The sequence below is a fragment of the Suricata suricatta genome, chromosome 6 (genome assembly GCF_006229205.1).
Source record: "Suricata suricatta isolate VVHF042 chromosome 6, meerkat_22Aug2017_6uvM2_HiC, whole genome shotgun sequence".
Classification (NCBI taxonomy): Eukaryota; Metazoa; Chordata; class Mammalia; order Carnivora; family Herpestidae; genus Suricata; species Suricata suricatta.
The window spans coordinates 6,303,037-6,314,562 of NC_043705.1; positions in this window are offsets into that span (position 1 = coordinate 6,303,037).

Here is an 11,526-nt window from a genome sequence, read left to right on the forward strand (position 1 = left end):
AGCTCCTGTTGGTGGAGCATCCCTGACCACTTCTGGATTGGTGCTGCCTGATTTGAATAGACTTTTGCTTAACTAAACTCCTAAAATTTTTAATCTGCCTCAACTTATCTTTTTCTAAAATTTTTTAATGTTTATTATTTATTTTTGAGACAGTGGGAGGACAGAGAAAGACGGAGACACAGAATCCGAAGCAGGCTCCAGGGTCTGAGCTGACAGGAGAGAGCCTGATGCAGGACTCTAACTCATGAACTGTAAGATCATGACCTGAGCCGCAGCTGGATGCTTAACCAACTGAGCCACCCAGGCGCCCCATCAGCTTATCTTTTATTTTATTTTTTTTAAATGTTTTATTTATTTTTGATACAGAGAGAGACAGAGCATGAGAGGGGGAGGGTCAGAGAGAGAAGGAGACACAGAACCAGAAGCAGGCTCCGGGCTCTGAGCTGTCAGCACAGAGCCTGACGCGGGGCTCGGACCCAGGAACGTGAGATCTGACCTGAGCCGAAGTCGGAGGCCTAACCGACTGAGCCACCCAGGCGCCCCATCAGCTTATCTTTTAATAGCATGAACACTATTATGTCCTTCATAGTCCCTATCCTGCTCTTAAATGTCTTTTAGCAGCTGTGTTTAACATTTTTGTGTCTTGATGACATTTGAACTTGAGAGCCTCTGCTAAGTGAGTGAATGCTGGAGGGGTCGAGTGGTAGACGGTTGAAGGCGAGGCCAATTAAACTCTTAGGTCACCACTGCTGTCATTCCAGTTGACACATTTAATAACTGGCTATAGTGTATTTCAGCTCTCCCAGGCCTTCCATCCAGGATGCCAAAGGTCATTACCAGAAGAATATGTTAGTAATGATTGCTCTCTTCTTAGAAGACACATACATTCACAGAATCTCAGCTGCTGTGATTCAAGGAATCACAGTACACATACAACTATCTTCCAATTTATTTGTTTAATTTGAAATATCTCCCTTTAGCATAGAACAAAGGATGAAGTACTTATAAATCCTGACACAAAACTATCTACTATTTTTCTTTCAGCTTAGCAGTGCACAATAAAACAACACACAGAAAGCATTAAGGGTGGAATTATTCTGAAATTGCTTACACAGAACTCCAAACTACTTGTCAGAAGATTTTAAGCAATAGATACCAGGAAGACAATGCATATATTTACATGAATCTAAGGACATTTTGTAGTCTCCTACAGTTAAAATATGCTGGGCCACAGTCAGCCTCTAGACAAAACTCAGATCACTTCTGTAATTTGAATTTCTTTTGCAATAACTTCCTAGAACATCATAGACATCAAAACATCCAATTTGTGTTGGCAGCAAAGAGACTCCATTATTCATTCATTCATTTCAAGATTCTTAGTTGCAAACCAAAGAAACTGTTCTAGCTCATTCAAGGAGATAAAAATACTTTATTAAGGATGGAAGTCTCAGAATTTCTGGGAAAGTCACAGAAGCAGGCTTTATGACCATTCTTCCAGGAACAATTTTCAAAATAAGATACAAAATAGGGCCAGCACCCAGGTGACCACCAGGCACAAGCTCATGGATTGCAATGCTGATTCCAGGGACTGATGACAACTTCTGGAATCTTCCAGACTATGCCTCTGAAAGCTGGGTGTCACAGCCTGGGTCATAGGCACAGGCCTGGCTACAAAGTTTGATGGCTAGGGAAGTAAGTTTCTAGGCTCTTCCACTGTTAGCAATGGGCTCACAAGGTGAAGTATTCCTCAAACATAGGAAAAGTATGATGTACATAGATGCCAACGAGTCAAAATAAATGATCAATGACCCCAACAAACTGAGGGCACTAGATATAAACTGAGGAAATAATGCAGAAAAATAAAAATATGTTGAGCAACAGATATGTATGGAATCTGTAGTTTTGGGGGGAAGAAAGAAAAGTCAAGCAAATAATCACATTAATAAGGATCTGATTATAAACCACGTAAGTGATGCAAAGGAGAGAGATCTATATCCCACTGATATAGGTAGAACCCAAATCAAACTGGGAATCCACAAGACTTGAGATGATTTCTAACCTGAATCTGAGGAAGAATGACTTAAACAGATGGAAGTAGTTGAAGAACATTCCAGAACATTCCAGAACATTCCAGTCAAAGGAAGTACATACACAGAAGGCCTGTGGTGAGAAGAAACACAGGAAGTCTGAGGAGGTGGGAGGACCGTGTATTAATTCTAGAATCAGGTTGATGGGGGAAGAGGCGTGTTGGAAGCAAGGTTTAGAAGGTAGATGAAGCTAGACGAAGCCCTATTTCTTTATTATGAAAGCAAATATGAAAGGACTATGCAGGAGAACCCTGAAATAATCAGATCATACTGATTATTGTGTGGCAAATGAGGGCCTGGAGACTGTGGACATTGAATGTTCTGGAGAGAAGTGACTGTAGTCTCATCTTGTACAAGACACGTGGAGAAAGACTGCTTGTCAATAGACTCTTGTTGCTTTTACTTCAACGGTTATGTTCTATTTTAATCAGTTTTCCCATATCTGCTATTTTATAAGATTATATTATATACATAACTAAACATTTTTCTGATTCTGAGAAGTTTAATGATCTTAAATATTCCTTTTTGTAAACTGCATCTGGGATGATGTTACAGAAATATCTGCAATTTATAGCCCAATGCCTTTGGACAAATTGAAATTCCTTGAAATTCAAAATATATTACAAAATGCATTACAGTTTCCAAACAGCAGTGGATGATCAAAGAATTACATCATTTATCACTGGTTTTCAGACTTCCACTTGAAAAGTGCCTTACCCTGGTGGACATATCTACTAGCTCTTCACCAATCAATCCTTAGTTAATATCTGCAAAGAGAGCGAGAGAAACCTCTCTAAGAGTTTCGTTAATTTTATTTCTTTGATCACAGAATTTCAGTTAGGACTAAAGATTTCTTTGCATGAAAGCAGCTTGAAGCATTAGATGAACAAAGCGGGGTTTCAAGCCAAAGACCTGATGTCAGGTTCCGTTTCCATCACCTCCCATATATCTGACATCATGCACCTTATCTGTCTCACTCAGCCTTTGCCTTCTCAACTGCAAAAGTAGCAAGATAGCACCTCCAGAGGAGCTGTAGCAAAGACGAAACAAAAGGATGTTTCAGCAAAGTGGTTTGCCTATTGGAAAACTACAGTAGCAGGAGTTGTTACTGGCCATGAAGATCTTCTACTAAATACCCAGGGGAAGAAATGCGGAAACACTGGGGTTCTTGCTAGCAAAGACCAGTACCCAAACTATTTGCAGGATTTTAGCAATATGCACAAAAGAGACCACAACTGTTTTGATTGCACATGCGTTCCTGTTTCTGAATTTCTCTCGCTGGTCTCTGACCTCAGGGCGTGTGAACATCCTAAATCAGCCCACAGCCCCCTCCCAGGCATGGGCTATTCCCAAGAAGGTAACCATGGTGGTAAATTTAGCCAGTCATTACTTCCATAATAATGAATGTTTAGGCTCCTCCAGCATACCGTTAAGGTTTTTTTTTATTTATTCATCAGATATTAACAATACACCTCAGTTCAAAGCACATTATTACCATTGATCCATATGAGGCTTTCCAGGTTTATTATTTATTTATTCCATTTTATCCCCACTTCCAGAGTAACCATTCTGTTGTGGTTTATTCCTTTTTAGTTTTAAGTGCTTAAAAATGTGATGTGTAATTTTGTTGGCATCGTGTTAATCTATGAAAATCCTTATAGATCTCATTCAGCTTCTACTTTTCTTGGATGAAGCTCTTTTTTTTTTTTTTAAGATCCAATTTTATTTCTATGTTATGTATACATCCGATGTGTTCCTTCTAATGCTTCTTGAATGACCCACAGAGGGTCTGTCTACCCAAACTGCCCCCAACTCCCACAACTGCACACAACACTGCAATAAATATCTTTTTATGTTTCGTGCTATAAACATGATTGTAATTTTTTTGGACAAATTCTCAGGAGTAGGATTGCCAGGTCATAGTATATACACATATACTTAATTTATATCCATCATGCCAGACTGTTCAGAATGTCTATACCAGTCTATACCAGGAAGCCCCCCATGGAACTTCTGCATACCTGCTTCCCTGACAATATTTAGCATTACTCAGATTTCTAATTTTTGCCAATTTACCATTGATACTTCATTCTTCCGACTGTCTTCCACATGGGTTGGGGCACATGTTGGTTTTGAGAATTTGCTTTCCCTTAAATTACTTGCTCATGTTGCTTTCCTACTACAGTAACTTACTTACCAATTTACAGAAAATTCTCACTAATTATTAATCTCTTGCCAGCTTTAGATATTGAAAACACCTTCTTGGGGCATGTGGGTAGCTCTGCTGCTTGAGCATTGGACCCTTGATCTCAGCTCAGGTCTTGATCTCATGGTTTGTGGTATCCAGCCCCACATTGGGCTTTGTGGTGACAGTATTAAGCCTACATGGGATTCTTTCCTTCCCTCTCTCAAAAATAAATTAAATAATTAAAAAAATAAAATTTGAAAACACCTTCTCCCAGTTAGTCAGGTATTAATTTAGCCCCTGATATTCTTTATGAAGAGAAAGCTTTAATCTTGATATAATTATGGTTATCAATCATTTGTTCCATTTTCTTTTTGAAGTTTTTGGAGGGTTTCACTATTCCTAGATTACAAGGATTATCTCATACATTCCCTTCTATTAGTTATATGGTTTTTCCCTTTCCACTTCAGATCTTTGGAAGTCATCCTTTATTTGGGGTTATGTAGAGATCCAGCTGAATTTTTCTGCATAAAGTGAGCTAGTTTCCCCAAAACACTTCAACTAAACAATTTTCTTTGATTTGTGATCATTCCTTTAGAGTTTACTAAGTTCCCGTGGATACATGTGTCTTTTCTGAGTGGATTATTTTCTTCTACCTATCTGTTCATCTGATCCTACATCAGTAGCACATTGCTTTTTATCACCTTGGCCTTGTAGTATGTCTTAATATGTGACAGGCGAGCTCTCTATCTTTATGACTTCCCTTTAAGCAAAGACAGCCAGGACTTTTCTTCCTATCTACATTTTTTACTGAAAGTTTGTTTCCTTAAAATATTTGACTGGAATTTGGTTTGAAATTGCATTGCATTTATATACTGAATTGAAGAAAATCTACATCTTAGGAATATGAATTCATCCCATCTCAGGAGCATGAAATGTCACTCCATTTACTTAGATCATCTTTTATATTCTTTACCAGAATTTTAAAGTGTCAGGAAATTTATGTGAAACTTGGAAATAATGCCAAAAAAGATGTATAGACCAACCCCTCACTATCACCTGGGGAGACCACAAAAGGAAAGGATTGCTCTGAAACGCACTCAGTTTATTTCACTGTTTACTATTAACGAAAGGTCTCAGATCTAGTCAGGTGACACATTAATTTCTAGAATTACATCTAGTAGGCGCAAATGATTTTGTGTCTGATAAAACAGATAACTCCAAAGATCTAAGGTCTGTGGGACATTTATTTTCTAACCAATTCAGCAGTTTTATCTTAATATTTCTCTACTAAAGTGCCTATAAATCCCTGGGTTCTTAAGTGCTTTTTGAATGGACCGTGACATGAGTGGTTCCCTCATTCATTAATGAATTTAAAATCTTTGACATATGTTCATTGTGTATTTATATCAAAGTCACGACTTTTATCTTTGAAGATTTCATTTTGGCACCTTTCTCCATAAAGGTCCTGGAGACTGCATAGTTTTATTGCAGTTATGAATGGAATGTTGTTTTTTTGAGATTTCTAATTGATTATTGCTGGTATAGAGAAATATTTTCTTATTTTTGAAGGTTGATGTTGTATCCAGAAACCTTGCTAAATTCTTATATTGATTTTGATAGCCTCTCTCTGAATCCTATGAGTTCCTTCAGGCAGACAATCATAATACCCGCAATTAATGAACACTTAGATACTATACACAAATCTTTAAAAGTAGATAAAATAAATTCCTAGAAAATTATTAAATGCCAAAATTAACCCTAATTTTACACATACTTATCTTGATTTGATCCTAGTTTTAACCTCTGACTCTTCTTTTTTTACGTTTGTGTATTTATTTTGAGAGACAAATAGAGAGATCAGAGGAAGGGCAGAGACAGAGGGAGAAAGAGAATCCCAAGTAGGCTCCATGCTGGGGCTTGAACTCACAAACCACAAGATCATGACCTGAGCTGAAACCAGGAGTTGGACACTTAATCGATGGACCCACCCAAGTACCCCCTAACTTCTGACTCTTAAAAAAATGCCTATTTATGGTGTGATTTCACATAAATGACCTCATATGATATAAAGTTAGATCCTATGAGATAAATGAGGTTTATTATACATTGAAGAAAATAAATACATAACCGTGAGTGCATTGTGAAAAGTCAAAGCCTAGCTGTGGATAGGCCTCATCAATACCCAGGTCTCATGCCTTGAAATCAGCTGCAATTTCTACAGCAGATACGTGTGCATGTTCCTCTCCCTCTACCCTCTAGGTCGTTCTACAAGTTCACCAAAAATAAAGTTGATCATAGCAAAGAAGTGTTCAACAGCTAGGAGGGAAACTGCATCCACACAAGGTTTGAATTTTGCCCTCTGTCCTCAGATCTAGAAAGGAAGACTGATTTGTTAGTGTGGAAAAGTGGGAGAAACAAAATAATGGCTACTCATCCAAGGTCATGCTTCCTCTTTAGATTCTGGAGGACATGGCCAGGCTCCTGTAACAACCAACTCAGGCAGACTTTAAGATCCGCTTGTGGTAGGTTAGTCAGATTTGGCAAGTAAATATATAGGACGCCCAATTAAATTTGAATTTCTGATAAAAAAAAATAGGTATTATTTTAATATAAGCATGTCCCGTGCAATCTTTAGGACATGATTGTAACAAAGAGGAATCCACCGTTTATCTGAAATTCCAAAGTGACTAAGCAGCCTGCATTTTGTCTGGCACTGAGATGAATGCTCATTTGCTAAGACTCAAGTGGCCCCATTTGCAGGATTCTTTAGTGTTATCGTGTCCCAATTTCAAACGGTATACAACCTGTCCATTATCTCTTATCGAAAGGTATTTTTTCAAAAGACTGACGCATGTTGTTCCAGGAGATGTAAAAGAATCAAGACTTTTATTTCAATTATCTTTTATCATCCATATGATTAAAAAGCTTCTAACAATTAATTCTTCAGAAAATTCAACCCCTTACACTATGAACTCACTTAAATCAATTCAATTTAAACTACCCCTTACTAAGACATGATTCAAATCACACTTCCAAGCAATTCATCACTATTATCAAACCTGCTAATGAAGACTGCTTCCCTTAAAGGAACCATCACAAAGACCGCCACTGGGAGCACATCAGCCAAATGGGACCCTTCCAATATTACCTCACGGCAGTTGCCAACTGTGTCTGTCTTTTCCCTAAAACATTAGGGAAGTTTTTCTTCATTCCTTTTAATACTGTTGTTTAATTTTATACATTTAATGCATTCTCTAATGGGAAGTTAACTTGTTATTATTATATCATTGTCAAGCAGTTATCACAACAAAAATACGATTTTTAAAAGGATTTTGTCAGTAATTATAATTTATTATAGTTGCAATATACCAGATAATGGAGATTATGTATATATTGTATGTATTATATACATATAAGTTTATATAATATATATTCATTAATAAATATGGCCTGAGGTGAAATCATGACCTGAGCCACCTAGGTGCCCCTAAAGTCCATGCTCTTATACCGCCTCCCTATCTCCTCAGATAACCTTGTGTGGCAGGTACACCCAATCCCATTCCCAACCTCTTCTCCCTTGCCCCACTCCAAAGCAGAGACGGGAGAGCCAGCCATTCCATTTCTAGCTTCCGTCACAAGAGCAGATCACGTGACACAGTTCTGGTGAGAGAAATACTAGCAGCAGTGGACGGGGGCTTCTGGAAAATCTCTGTTTTCAGGATCAAAGGGACAAATCAGAGGGACACCTGGGTGGTTCAGTTGGTTCAGCAACCGACTCTTTATTGCAGCTCAGGTCTTGATCCTGTGGTTGTGAGATGGAGCCCCACATCAGGATTCATGCTGAGAGCAGAGTCTGCTTAAGATTCTCTCTCTCGATTGGACAGCAACATGCAGAAGAATGAAACTAGACCACTTTCTTACACCACACACAAAAATAAACTCAAAATGGATGAAGGACCTGAATGTGAGACAGAAAACCATCAAATCCCTAAAGGAGAAAGCAAGAAACAACATCTTTGACCTCAGCCGCAGAAATTTCTTACTCAACACATCCCCAAAGGTAAGGGAATCAAGAACAAGAATGAACTATTGGGACCTCATCAAGACAAAAAGCTTCTGCACTGCAAAGGAAACAATAAAAAAAAAAAAACCTAATAGGCAACCGACAGAATGGGAAAAGATAGTGGCACATGGCATATCAGATACAGGGCTAGTATCCAAAATCTACAAGGAGCTCACTAAACTCCATACCCAAAAAACAAAAAATCCAGTGAAAAAATGGGCATAAGACCTGAACAGATACTTCTCCAGAGAGGACATCCAGATGGCCTACAGACACATGAAACGATGCTCAGTGTCACTCATCAACAGGGAAATACAAATCAAAACCACACTAAGATACCACCTCACGCCAGCCAGAGTGACTAACATAAACAAATCAAGAGACTACAGATGCTGGCGAGGGTGTGGAGAGACAGGCACCCTCCTACACTGTTGGTGGGAATGTAAACTGGTGCAGCCGCTCTGGAAAACAGTGTGGAGGTTCCTCAAAAAACTATCCGTAGAACTCCCTTATGACCCAGCAATAGCCCTGCTAGGGATTTACCCAAGGGATACAGAAGTGCTGATGCATAGGAGCATATGTACCCCAATGTTCATAGCAGCACTGTCAACAATAGCCAAATCATGGAAAGAGCCTAAATGTCCATCCACTGACAAATGGATCAAGAAGATATGGTTTGTATATACAATGGAATACTACTTGGAAATGAGGAAAAAATGAAATCTGTCCATTTGCAGCAAAGTGGATGGAACTGGAGGCTATTATGATGAGTGAAATATGTCAGGCAGAGAAGGACAGACACCGTATGTTTTCACTCAAATGTGGATCTTGAGAAACTTAACAGAAGATTATGGGGAAGGGGAAAGAAACAGTTACAGAAAGAGAAGAAGGCAAACCATAAGAGGCTCTTAAATACTGAGAACAAACTGAGGGCTTATGGGGGTGGGGGATAGGGGAGAATGGGTGATGGGCATGGAGGAGGGCACTTACTGGGATGAGTACTAGGTGTTGTATGGAAATCAGTTTGATGATAAATTATATTAAAAATAAATAATTTTTTAAAAGATTCTCTCTGCCCCTTCCCAATGTGTGCTCACATACACACACACACTCTCTCTCTCTAATGATGTTTTACAAAGGTGGGACAGTAGGATAAATATGAATCACTGCTCTTTTCCTCCTCTGCCTGCCAAGATCGCAGATCTGCTCATAGGAGACACAGCCGTCATTTTGTGATAACTTTTAACAAAAGACCAGATGATCTACGGAGAAGCCACCCAACCCTGGTAACAATAAACCCATGGGTCAAGAACAGCAGCATCTATCTTGACTTTATAGTAGGTAAAGATAAACCTACTTGTTCAGCTAGCCTGTCAGGGTGTGAATTTCCTTTCCATGCCAATTATTCAGATGTGAGGGATTCTCCACAGATCCAAATTCACCCAGCCTGTCCTGAAAGCCTTATACTTCCAGGCTCATTAATAGGCATCATCATAGTTTAACTCTTTTACGATATCCCTGTGTGGTGGAGACTACCGTACCGTCTTCACAGAATTGTGGTTCAGAGAGGCCTGACACTTTGTTCAGAGGCGACACACAGCTGACGGAGTCAGGATTCAAACCTGCGGCATGTGAAACCTGACTGTAGGCTTCTCTCTTTTAGCTCTCTGGAAACACTCACACGAGATTAAGGTACCAGTTTGGTTTCATTTTGAAAGTATGCATTCCTTTCACAGGAATTTTTCTTGTTTTCAGAAACAAATAATCCTTGTATAAGAAAGTCTCACCAAAACTCGTGTTCCTTAAATTCACCGAGTACATTATCTGACTTACGGGTTTTCATTTTCAAGTAGAGCATGCTGTGCCCCCCTGCCATGGAGAAATGACAGGCAGGAAAATAAAGACTGAAATCCAAGGAACATTAACAAAAAAACCAACAAGAAAGGACCAAAAAAATTGCTATGCAGTAAATGTCAGCAAACACGGAATGCGATAGTAACAGTCCTATCTCACACAGGCAGGAGACGGAGTGTGTAATGCCGGAGAATTCCCTCACAATTACATGTTACCCCGAATTCATAATACCGCCCTGACTGGCAATCCCTCTTCATGGAGGGAGTCTTTCAGCAGAGGAAAAGAAAAATAAGTTGTCATCTTAAAAAGGAAAAAAAGAAAAAGTACTACAGAAAGGGGGAAAAGATTAGGCATGATAACAAGCTGAGGAAAGACACTACAAAGTCAAAGAGATCTCGGTAACTACTCATTTGTCCACAGTCTTCATAGGATAAATTCCTCCGGGGTCTTCAAAGATAATGAGCACGCCAATTATTGACTCTGGGCACGGGAGCAAGACGAGGAATTACTGCTGTTTTCAGATGTAATAACACAAGCTGAACAAGTCCGAAATGTCATCCGGGAGGAGTCGGTCTTATTTGAGCAAAGAAATGTTAATCACAGGTGAGTCTTGTCAGGGTCTCTGCAATCACGCAAGTCAAGGCTTGTTTGCGGTTCAAGCAAGACGCTCCCAAATCAAATCCGGTATTAACGAGGGACCACAGTAACGAGACTGACAGCAACCGTAAATCTTTTGATTTCCAAGCCAGTTGTCTATTTGTCCTTGTTGGCAGAGAGTGCATATTTGTACAGCTCTCCGGGCAAAGCAATTCAAATAGATGGCAGAGACAGAGTGGGTAACACTGATTCATCAACGTGTGCTGCTGGGTGGTAGGTCTTTTGACATAATAATAATTGCGATTTACTTTCTATATTAAGGACAATTTTCAAGAACAAATATTATGTTCTGTTCAAGTCTGTTAAGTGTTCAGAGGAAGTAACGCGGGCATCCGGCAGGCCTCAGCACTCCTGTGAGGCTCCTTTCTTGCTTGTGTTGCTGTTCATTTTGGGCTTTGAGCCTTCATTTCTTTTTTGGTAAGAAATTTAAAATCCACAAAAAACTTGAAGAGAACAGTAAATAACAATCCATCTCAATTCTCTCCCTCCATTTCTCCCTTCCCTCCTTCCTTCCCACCTTCCTTGCTTTCTTTTTTTTTTAAATTTATTTTTGATACACAGAGAGACAGAGCATGAGAGGGGGAGGGGCAGAGAGAGAAGGAGACACAGAACCGGAAGCAGGCTCCAGGCTCTGAGCTAGCTGTCCGCACAGAGCCCGACATGGGGCTCGAACCCAC